Source organism: Euprymna scolopes, chromosome 31, assembly GCF_053919585.1.
Source record: "Euprymna scolopes isolate OS-2025 chromosome 31, ASM5391958v1, whole genome shotgun sequence".
Lineage (NCBI taxonomy): Eukaryota > Metazoa > Mollusca > Cephalopoda > Sepiida > Sepiolidae > Euprymna > Euprymna scolopes.
Window position 1 is genome coordinate 71,716,640 of NC_136512.1, and position 11,942 is coordinate 71,728,581.

General features: G+C 34.3%; 1 protein-coding gene across 3 annotated transcripts in view; it reads left to right on the forward strand.

The window, feature by feature from the left end:
* LOC145255812 (dnaJ-like protein 60) overlaps nt 1-3,475 on the forward strand; it is a 111,987-nt gene extending 108,512 nt beyond the window's left edge. For all 3 annotated transcript variants that reach the window (XM_080114509.1, XM_080114510.1, XM_080114512.1), the window contains one exon: nt 3,346-3,475. The gene's annotated coding sequence lies outside the window, so the exon portion shown is untranslated. The remainder of the gene's footprint in view (nt 1-3,345) is intronic.
* The last annotated feature ends 8,467 nt before the right edge of the window (nt 3,476-11,942 follow it).

Sequence of the window (11,942 nt, forward strand, 5' to 3'; positions counted from 1 at the left end):
TCCCTTCCCCTCTCCCATCTCTCCCCCCTCTCTCCTTTCACTCCCTCTCTCTTCCTATCATTTCACTACTCTCTCTTTTTCCTCTCCTTCCCCGTTCTTTTCACTCTTTTTCTCCGTCTTCTATCCCTCTCTCTTTCCTTTTACTGTTTCATATCCCCTCCTTCCTCTCCTTTTCCTTTCACTGTCGTCCTTCTCTCTCTCTTTCCTTTCACTTCTCTCTCCTTTCACTCCCTCCCTCCTTTTTTTCTCTCTCTCTCTTTCCTTTCGCCCCTCCTCTCTCCTCTCCTCCATTCACACCCTCTCCTAGCTCTCTCCTATCTCTCTTTCTCTCTCATATTGCTTTCATTTATCTTACTACTTAATTAACTACTTATTAAATATATGTGGAGTACACTTGACTCTTTCTCTCTGTTTTAATTGTCTTATCATTTTGTTTATGCTGGGGATGGGGCATTGTACCGGATGTCAAACATTCACCCACTATTTTAGTCACTTCAACTGAGTGATCTTTTATAAGTTTCTGACCATTCCTTTGAGAGCAATTGTTTGTACTTCTCTTGCACCTGGTTCACCGGGTATACTAGCCAGGTAGTTTTTGAAATTCTGTTTTCGTAAGTGCAGTTGCTTCTATAATTACTAGAATGATGGCCAGGGTTTGCACAGGCTGGAGAAGTTCTGGAATTTTGACTTTTGCCCTGAAAAGGCCTTATTTTCTTGAAAAATCCTTAAAAATATAGAAAAATGTCTTGAAAAGGTCTTGAAAATCGGATTCTTTATGTCCAATAAAAATTTGTGTTGAAATATTAACAATGAAATCGAAATAAATATTATTAAATTATTTTTTTAAATATTAATAAAAAAAATACCATTAAACATTTTTTTTAAATATTGAAAATAAAATCGAAATACATTGTTCTGAAATTGCCTGGTATTATTGTGAATACAAGAGTGACGTCCCTTTATCAGGAAATTACCTGATGTTTTCCATATAAATAACATTGGGTAGTTTTGTGATAAAGGGACGCAACTCTTATATCCACAATACCGGAAATTCCAAATTTGAAAGTAAAATGAACACAGCATAGACCAATTCACAATGGGGAAAATAACAACATTTAATCGCGCTTCATTGGACAAATGTATGTAAACATGATTGTTGACAGGCATATTATTTTGTATGTGAAAAAGACATTTGTTTGGAGTAAAAATGGGTGAAAGTGTCTTGAAACTGGACATGGCTGGCACTAAACGCAAAACGAACGAAAGCTGTAAATAGTTGACCAGTTTTGTCGTGTTAAAGAATTCATGTAAATTACTGTGTGACCTTTAAAAACTACTTCATAAAGAGATAAATGAAAATGACTTTTCCTGATGTCAATTATTAAGTTTTTTGGTTTATTATGTGATCGTTTATATATCAAATTTTGTTTTGAAAACTTGAATTTTGTTTGGAGAAAGCCTTGAAAAACTTAAGATTGAGAATCTGTATGAACCCTGATGGCAATCTTCTCACGATTCCAGTTTCTTTTCCTCCTATGTGTTTATGTAGATGTATATACAGGGTGCGTCAGGCATTTGACGACATATGCTATTGATCAAGAGAAAAGAATCTATCCTGCATGTGTGCGCAGTATGGTGATGTATGCAAGTGAAACCTGATAAGTTACGTACGTAACACACATTTCATGATATGAGAATGATACGCTTAGTGTAATGTGAGACTTAAAGAATGACTTAGTTTTGATGATCTGAAATAAAGATTAAATCTGCACAGCAGAGTGTATATTTTCAGAGCAGGAGACCTCCATGGTTTGGTCACCTTGAAAGAATGGATAAAAGTTCTTAGGTTAGTTGATGTAGAACAGTTAAGGTAGCGGATTAAATCCTAAGAAACACATGGAAGGAATTGATGAAGATGGGCTTGAGAGAAAGAAGGGTAAATAAACACCGGGTTAAATATTGGTTTATTTGTAAATCAATTTCTAAAAGCTGTCCAATGCATATCAACATGTAAAATTTATTAAAATTCATATATTTTTGCTAACACTTCAAAGTTAAAAAAAATTAATAAAATTATGTATTAAAATTCATATATTTTTGCTAACACTTCTTCCAAGTTTTTTATTCATTTATTTTTGTTAATCTTGTTTGTTTTTCTTTAAATAAATTTTGTTATGTTTCCCAGCGTCTCTTATTTCGCTCGGCCTTTTCCAGCAGTTCTCATCAGCTGCCAGTCGAGCCTGCACCAAATTTCACGAAAATCCGGGTCCAAAGATGCATGAGTACCAAAGATTTAGTGGCAAATACATTGTTTGATTGAGAAAAGTATACCCCATAATAAAGTTCCAGCGGCAAACGCATTGTTTCCATCAACAAAAAAACATTTGTAACAGTGTTTTTCCGTTCTTTGTAGTTCTTCAAGGTGTCTCAGTTACAGATAGTGGAACATTCTGGCCTTCAGCATACTCCAAAAATCACATTCTTTTCTCTAAATGTTTTTGGCTTTGGTGTTATGGGAGGTCATGTTGGTGATATAACAAAGTTGTCCAGCGGGTTCAAGTCGGAGGAGGAGAGGGGCCAGCACCAGCCTACAAGTTCCAAAAATTCTTTGCATAATGAGGTGCATTCATTCATTTCATAAATATATGTTTCATTATATTATTAAGGAGGAGAGGAAGATAAGAATCTTTAGAAGAGAAGAAAATAGACATTGCATTTAGTTTTTGGCATCCTTGTAGCTTTAATCCACATAATTCAGTAATGATGTTTCTGACAAGGGAGAAAAATTGACGAGTGTGAGCCATCTTTCATTGTGTATTAAAAAGTGACTTTTCACTTGCTTAATTTTTTATTTTTTTTATTTTAGGTGTTATATTAGTTTATTCTAATTTATTTATTTTTACTATTCTTAGTTATATTATTATATTATAACGTTGTATACCTTTTTTTCCACAATGTTTTTACATTTTAACAGACCAACATGTTGCAAATTTCTATCTTTTTTTTTAAAAAAAAGCCTTTATATCAGGAATTTCCAAAAACACATTCTTTTTCTAAATATTTAAACATTTCATTTCTCCTTCTCCGGCCGCATGTGACTTTTTGTTTCTGTTGTGACATCACCCACACAACTGAAACAGCTCTTCTCTGAACACAGGGCACATGTGACCTTTTATCTCTGACGTGTTCGTCACTTCGCACACCCGGCTTGGTCATTTGCATATCTTTATGTGACTGCTGCTCCCAACGTCAGTGGCTTTATTACAATATTATATTATTTTTTCACTTTCTCTGTATATTTTTCCTTTCCATCTATTCACTTATTTTATTCTTTTTCTCATCCAGGTTCAACATCCAGGTTTTCCTGTTCCACCATTATTTAACTTGGGATTTTAAAGCTCGACAAAAAACTACTGAAAGCCACAAATAAAAACTCATGGCGAATAAAATGTTGGTTTGATTGAAGGAAAATTTATATCTGTGTATTCTTTCTATTTTTAATTTATATAATATATATATATAATTATAAAATTCAAATGACCTTGTAATGATGCATGTAACCCACTTTCCGGTTTACGACATCCGGTTGCGCATGCGTGCATGATCTGCGCACTGAAATATTAACGTTATTATTTCGAAATTATTATTTAACATGAAGAGTGGGGTTTAAAATAACTTAAACATAATACAGAAATGGACGATATAAAAAAAAAAAAAAAAAGCAGATATATCAAAATTTGAATTTAACTATAATAAGTATTATGGTATCTGTTTAGTGCACATTTACCTATAAGTATGGCAAACCACTTATAATTCAATAACTGTAATTTTTTTTTCAGAAATAATCAATTATAATAAACAGAACGACTCATAGAAATCTATCTATATTCTTTTTTCATTTTGATATACTTTCATAGAAATGTTTCTGTTATGTCAAAAAAAAACCAACTATTTTCTTTACGTCACAAGTGTCACGCTCATACAAGCTAATATAACATACTGACCCAATGGATCACGGGTAGTTAAGTATATATATATATATATATAAGTAAATTTTTGGTACAGCAAAAAGGAAGGAGAAATTTCAGAGGAAACATAATTTAATTCAAATACCAAAAAACAAGAAATGGGCAGGTGAAATTATTAAAATTTTCCTTAAGGCCTTATCGTCTGACCCTCTAAGAGGAAACGTCAGAATGATAAATTAAAAACTAAGAAAACGAATGAGGGAAAAAGGGAATTTTGGTTTCAGTTGGAAGAACAGTGGAAAAAAAAAAAAAAAAAAAATCTCACTGTTCAGGTGGTTTTAAATCAATGAATATCTCCAACTGATGTTTCAGAATCTTTTGTTTACACAGGCTAGGTCGAGAGTTGTTAATAACTAACGCCTCAATGATATTGAGATGATAGTTCGACCTAGCACTGTATAAAACAGAAAACCACCCATCGGAATATTGATCGGCACACCTATTTATACTCAACAGGTGATTGCCAATGGCGGACTCATGAGCTTGGGAGTGCCTGGATGTTCTCGAAACCTGGTGTAGTCGAATATCCCGAGGGATATGTTGGGATATTCTCATTTCTAATCTTTGGGATGTTTTGCCAACGTAGTCAGCTCCACACTGACAAACGAATTTATAAACAACAGAGTTCTTTTGAATGGTTGGCAAAACATCTTTACGAAAAGAAGAGAAAAAGGTTCGAGTTGTGTAAACTACTCTAAGCATAGTAGCTGGAAAACAACGTTGAGTAGCAGAAGAAATCCTTTCAACAATATGAAGGCCAACAGGACCCAACCATGGTAATTTTAAATAAATGGGACAACGTGATGGACCAATATGTTTACCACTATTAAATGTAGTAATTTTACGTTCAATAGTAGATTTTATTATATTAATGGGATATCCATTATTAAGAAAAATATTTTTTACGTTCAATAGTAGATTTTATTATATTAATGGGATATCCATTATTAAGAAAAATATTTTTCTTAATAATGGATATCCCATTAATATAATAAAATCTACTATTGAACGTAAAATTACTACATTTAATAGTGGTAAACATATTGGTCCATCACGTTGTCCCATTTATTTAAAATTACCATGGTTGGGTCCTGTTGGCCTTCATATTGTTGAAAGGATTTCTTCTGCTACTCAACGTTGTTTTCCAGCTACTATGCTTAGAGTAGTTTACACAACTCGAACCTTTTTCTCTTCTTTTCGTAAAGATGTTTTGCCAAACATTCAAAAGAACTCTGTTGTTTATAAATTCGTTTGTCAGTGTGGAGCTGACTACGTTGGCAAAACATCCCAAAGATTAGAAATGAGAATATCCCAACATATCCCTCGGGATATTCGACTACACCAGGTTTCGAGAACATCCAGGCACTCCCAAGCTCATGAGTCCGCCATTGGCAATCACCTGTTGAGTATAAATAGGTGTGCCGATCAATATTCCGATGGGTGGTTTTCTGTTTTATACAGTGCTAGGTCGAATTATCATCTCGATATATATATATATATATATATATATATATATATATATATATACTAGCATTCCAGCCCGCAGTTGCCTGGGTATTTTGGGGTGTATGTTGAACAAAAAAAAAACCGGTCAATTTTTTTAACTTTGACCCCTATTATGACTCCTTAACATTTATTGTTTTGGACTCAAATCAAGTTATTAAGTTAGATCCATGTCCAAGGAACCTATACCTAAAATTTCAAGTGTTTAGACCTAAAATTGGCGGAGGAGTTTGGTAGCGTCCTCAAAGGTCAAATCGTTGGACTTTGACCCCTTAACAGCCAAATTTTTAGCCGAAAACGGATTACAAAGATTTTCCCAAATCTCACTACCCTGTATATCAAATTTCAAGTCTGTAGACTGAAAATTGAGAGTTATTGCATTGGAAAATGTACACAGACACACACAGACATGTTCACTTTTATATATATATATAAAGATGTACACGCACACATATTATATATATATATATATATATATATATATATATATACACACTAGCAGATGTACCCGGCATTGCTCAGTATTAAACGTAACGGTAAATTCTTTAAAGAAAATTTAAGTAAAAAAAATGTAAAGAAACTGAGACATGTTCTTAATTTAATATCTATACTCCTATAAATTCGTTTTTCTTTTGTGTGTATTGATATTCATATTAAAACCCGTCTTTTCTATTTATTTAAAAAGAAAGTACAATTTTCTTATATATGTATTCACTAGCAAAAGATCTAATTTGCATATTCTTTTAAACATTCATTTTAATTAATTCCTTATTAGTTGCTTCGGTTTTCTAATGGGACGATCATCTTTAGTTAACTATTACGTGTAATTATATTCATGCAGATATTCTACATGATTTATACTTGAATAATATTTGCGTAAAAAATATATAGTAAACACAAAATTGTTTCCATATATGTTTATGTATACGTATATATTTTTGTTTAACAAATCTATCTATTTATATATCTATAAAAGTGAACGTGTCTGTGTGTGTGTGTGTGTGTACATTTTCGGGTCATAATAAGGTTCAAATTAAAAAATTATTTTACCTCTGTGGTTTCTACCAAATTACTCAGACAATTTCTGGTCTAAATATTTGAAATTTTACATAAAGGGTATTCAGAGATAGGGCAAACTTTTTAATTGGTTTGGTCGAAAATTTTTAGTTACCAATATATAAATGCATGTATGTATGTTTTCATGTCTTCCTAAAACTTTCGACAGAGGTGACAGATTTTTACAAGATCAGTATCGTTTTGAAGTTCGACCTTTCTGACAACAACTATCGAAAAATTGGCTAAAAACATTAATATCTTCACCTTCAACTGGGCAGTTTTCTAAAGGAGGTGGGGGGGGGTTGCTTTATCGCCGATATTTTTGAAAGGCATCCTCCCCTTTCGATTGTCTAGCCTTAATAAAAACCTAAAACCTATGTCACTTCCGGTTTGGTGGGGGTCGTAACAGCAAAGACATCCGGTTTTTTCCCCATTCTTTTCCTCCTTTGTGGTACGGGTTCGAGCCTGGCTTCCTACTATCACATTTTTTTTTTTTTTTTTTTTTGCTCAACGCACACATCCAAACACCCAGGCAACGCTGGGCTGCAATGCTAGTATATATATATATATATATATATATATATATATATATGTGTGTGTGTGTGTGTTGTTTATTTGTTTTTGTTAGCGATACTTTTTCAATGAATTCTATTATTTATATGAAAGTGCATTTTTACCTAAATGCGAGTTGAGAATAATTTTCCTTTTGACCAATTTGGTACTCCCAAATGGGGAGCGGCACATAAACAATATATATATATATATATATATATATATATATATTTAGCAGATTTACCTGGCATTGCCCAGTATTAAATGTTACGTTAAATTCCTTTAAAAAAAAATTAAGCAAAAAAAAAACTGGAAAGAAACTGAGACATGTGCATGTTAGTATTATGTTTTTTCGAAACAGTTCATTTTTGTGAGTGAAAAAAAAAATACTCAAGCTGAGTTCGAGAGCAAACCCTAAAGACAGTGAGTCAACTCGGAATACCATTTAGCCCAGCTTACCTTGATCTTTAAAAAGTGTTTTCAAACCTACTTATTCTTAATATAAGGGAACTGTCATGTGAAAGATTTGTGCATGTGCAGTCGTGAAACAATTGAAAAGCAGATAAAAATTCCCAATTTTGACCCTTTAGCTGCTCTTTTTATGGATAAAAACTTTAAAAATTTTCGACATATCTGAATATATACCAAATTTCAAGTCCGTAGATGAAAACTTTGTTGAGTATATAGGTTGAGAGTTGTCCTCACACACACACACACACACACACACACACACACACACACACACACACACACATTCTCACTTATATATATATATATAGATAGATGCCATTGATTTGTTTACTTTTGTTTGTGATACTTCTGAATGAACTCAATTATTTATATGAAAGTGCATTTTTACCTAAATGCTAGTTGCAAATAATTTTCCCTTCACCAATATGATGCTCCCCCCCCCCATATCATGACAGGAAGCAATAAAAATATATTTTTCAAATTAAATTATTCACAGACACATGTTTCGTCATTTACGACTCATCAGCAAGGCTGAACCTAACGAAATTCGAAACAAGAACGCCAGTGTTGGAAGCTTGAAGCTCTAACACTGAGCTAACTCCAGCTCGTACCGGAATGTACCACGTTTATGTAGATGTCTTTTATTTGATTTGTTTTTGCGTTCAAAACTTCCGAACGAATTCGGTTATTTATATAAAAGTGCATATATATTGAAACGCTTGACTTCAGAGCATGCATAAATTACAGGGTGGATCGATAAAATTGTCCCCACCCCTCAAAAGATTTATGTTAAAACTTTTATTGAAAAAATTAATGAATGATTTTGTAGTAGAGCTGACATCTATTCAATGTTGCCAGCTTCAGCCTCAATCACCCCCTTGATATGAGTTCAGAACTGGAAGCATGCCTTTCCACAAGTACTAGCGGGATTTCGGTGAATACTTGACAGATGGCGGCGATCAGGCTGGCTTTGGTGTTGTGGGAGGTCATGTTGGTGATGTTCTTGACGTATAAAAGAATTGTCCAGCGGATTCAGGTCAGAGGAGGAGAGGAGCCAGTGAAAGGAGAGTACAAAATCGTAGCACTCCGTAAATCACTTTGGAATTGTGGACTGGCGCTAACTCCTGTTGCCACACCTAGGGTCTGCCAATGGTCGCCTGATTGCACCAGGCGATCACCACACTCTTTTGTACATCCAGGTACACTCTAGGGTGCTGGCAATGGTCCTGCTGTCATAACTCGAGCATGAGTTATATATATCTCCAATCTCGCTTGTTGAACATTGTGTCACTTTCAGACATGATAGAAGGCTCCTATCACTCTTGACACAACTGGCCAGCTAGTAGATGATCTGCAAAAAAAAAAAAAAAAAAAAAAAAAAAAAAGAAAACCGATTTTCATCAAACGGAAATGGAATCATGTCATCTTTTCTCGGGCGACAATTTTATCGTTCCATTCTGTAAACAATAGAAAATTAGATCCGCTGTCCATGTGTTTATATATTCTTAAAGATATCCAGTTATTTGTAGACCATTTCGTCATCACTGAAACCAATAATTTACAGAGTTATATATCCTGGAGTTTCTATGAGATTGACTCATCAGAAGGAAAGGTCAAATTTATCACCAAGAACATCAGAAATCAAAAATAAAATTTTTATTATTAAATCATTTATATATGCAAGTTAATTAGGAAATAATCTAACGTAAATCAGCATCATATTACACACTGTGTATATATTTTCCTAAACTTTATATATATACATATATATATATAGTCATCCACATGCAGTACTGTTTTGTTGTATCACAACTCATCAGTGCGGTTAGACTAGCACCTTTCCCTAGTCAGAGATTGAACCTAGAACTATCGATAGTCGACAGTTCTACCCATTGATCCACAGGAGCGACACTCGCAAATGACCTCAACAAATGTTGATTTCAAACAAACATTCGTCCACCACTTTTTTTTTTATAGTGCTTAAGTCGCTTGTCTTTTTATTTACAAACAAAGAACGAGCCTCGAATTTACCACCAATTTTCCGGGATAACTCTGGTTGCCTTCCCTTCCTTAGGAGACTTTATAGGAATAAAATTGCTCCTAAATCGTTCACTCGTGGAGGGGGACCCTGCATACTCAGCTTGTTACAAAGTAAAATCTACTCCCCCCCTCCTCCTCTCTCTCTCTCTCTCTCTCTCTCTATATATATATATATATATAGTCATCCACATACAGTACTGTTTCATTGAATCACAACTCATCAGTGCAGCTAGACTAGCACATTTCCTTAGCCAAGGATTGAACCTAGTACCATCGCGTTGATTGTCAGCAATTCTACCCGTGGGAGCAGCACCCGCAAATGACCTCAACAAATGTCTATTTCAAACAAACATTTGTCCAACATTTTTTGATAGTGCTCAAGCCACTTGTCTTTTTATTTACAAACAAAGAGCGAGCCTCGCATTTACAGCCAATTATGTAGCGAGTGAGATTATTTACAACAGTGCTCTACCCAAAGAGGGGGTTTAAAATATATGTAGTCATCCACATACAGTACTGTTTCGTTGTATCACAACTCATCAGTGCGGCTAGACTAACACATTTCCCTACCCAGAGATTGAACCTAGAACCATCGCGTGGTGGGATGATTCCAATATTTTGCCTGATTCTGATACAGTAACCTATGCAGTACTGAGAAATCTTTTTAATCAACAAATATGCTTTAATAATGCTGATACGTTTTCCTGGATAGCACAAACAAAATGAGTTTTTTGGACAGAAAAAACCCAATAAAACACAGCAAATATGAGTTTATTAACATTTCTATGAAAATAGTGTCCACTGCATTTGAAATATAAAACTGACTTAAATGAAATAAATTAATAAGTACTAATAAATACTCGTGAAGTAATATTGTGCTACATAGTTCAATACAAATAATAAAATCACATTGTAAGAGACAATCTTTAATTTACTCTTTCTTTTAGAACCTCTTGGCAAAAAATGGTTTTCTTTTTTTGCCCTGTTTCTTTTGAATGTTCCTTTTTTACGTAATGTTTTGTTGACTTTTTCGATGAAGAACCGCTGCATGTTAAAGTTACTACAAGTTTCTTTCTCACACCATTCGTTACAACAATGATCATATATTATTATCCTGATATTCAAAAACGAGGCTACATCAGACGAAGATCAGACATTTTAAGGCCAAATTTTGCAAATTCGGCCTTTTTTGAAGCAGTTTAGCCCTAAAAAATTGTATATCGGGCGGCCTGCTAGTAAAAAAAGTAAAATGGAACTGAAACTGCAGGAAATATCATAAATTACCTCATCCCAAAACACACACACACACACACACACACACACACACACACTGTGATGGCACTAGCTTTGGCTGATATCATGTAAATGATTGTGAAGGTTCAAGGTGGATGGAAACACTCAGATGGAAGAGCACTAACCAGACTTCCACTGCAAAGATGCAGGTATAGTACTGAGACCTCGGAGAAGCTTATTGCCACCCAGAATATTAGAGATGTCAATATTTATTGCCAGTGAGAAATCAATGGTAGACGGCTGTTATGATAAGGCATAATCATTTATAAGGGTTACCAAAAGAGATGGAAATGTGGGAAGACTTATTATCACTCAGACTCCAGGGTATGTTACTGGTTACTGCTAGTGAGCAAATCACTGATGACAACGTGCGTGAGAAACGCTGCTAGTGAATAGCAACGTTAGTTCTACTATTACTACAGTGATTATAGTTAGTTTGAATAATTCAAATAAAATTCTGGTGCTACCAGATCAGGCTGTCCGAAGATATTGGCTTCCTGAGACGAAATGCACCTGACATTGATGCTTTTTTTGTTTTTCTACTTTCACTTTGCAAAACTTAATTATGTTTGCAACCCCCCCCTTTTTCTTTCTTCCCATTTCTCATTTCTCTTCTATCTTCCCCCCACTTCCTGACAGGTTTCCTAACTTAAAATGTAAAAAAGCATTAATACTGTAACCTTTTTTCTCTCCCCCATTGCAAAACTCATTCATGTGTGTGTGTAGTTATAGCCAAAACTTGAAATATTATTTTAAAAGAAATTGAATGAACTGGGAAGGAAACTGAACACCTACTTTTTTTTTTTTTTTTTTTTTTTTTTACTCACGTTCAACCCCCCCCCTCCCAACAAGGCATATCACCACTTGGACATAAGGGGCTACTATTTGGGACCATGCCTAGGAAAAATTAACAAGATGTTGGTTTACGTTACATTTAAACTTTTTCTCTTCCCCCATTGCAAAACTCATTCATGTTCTGCAGGGCAGGAAACAAAAACG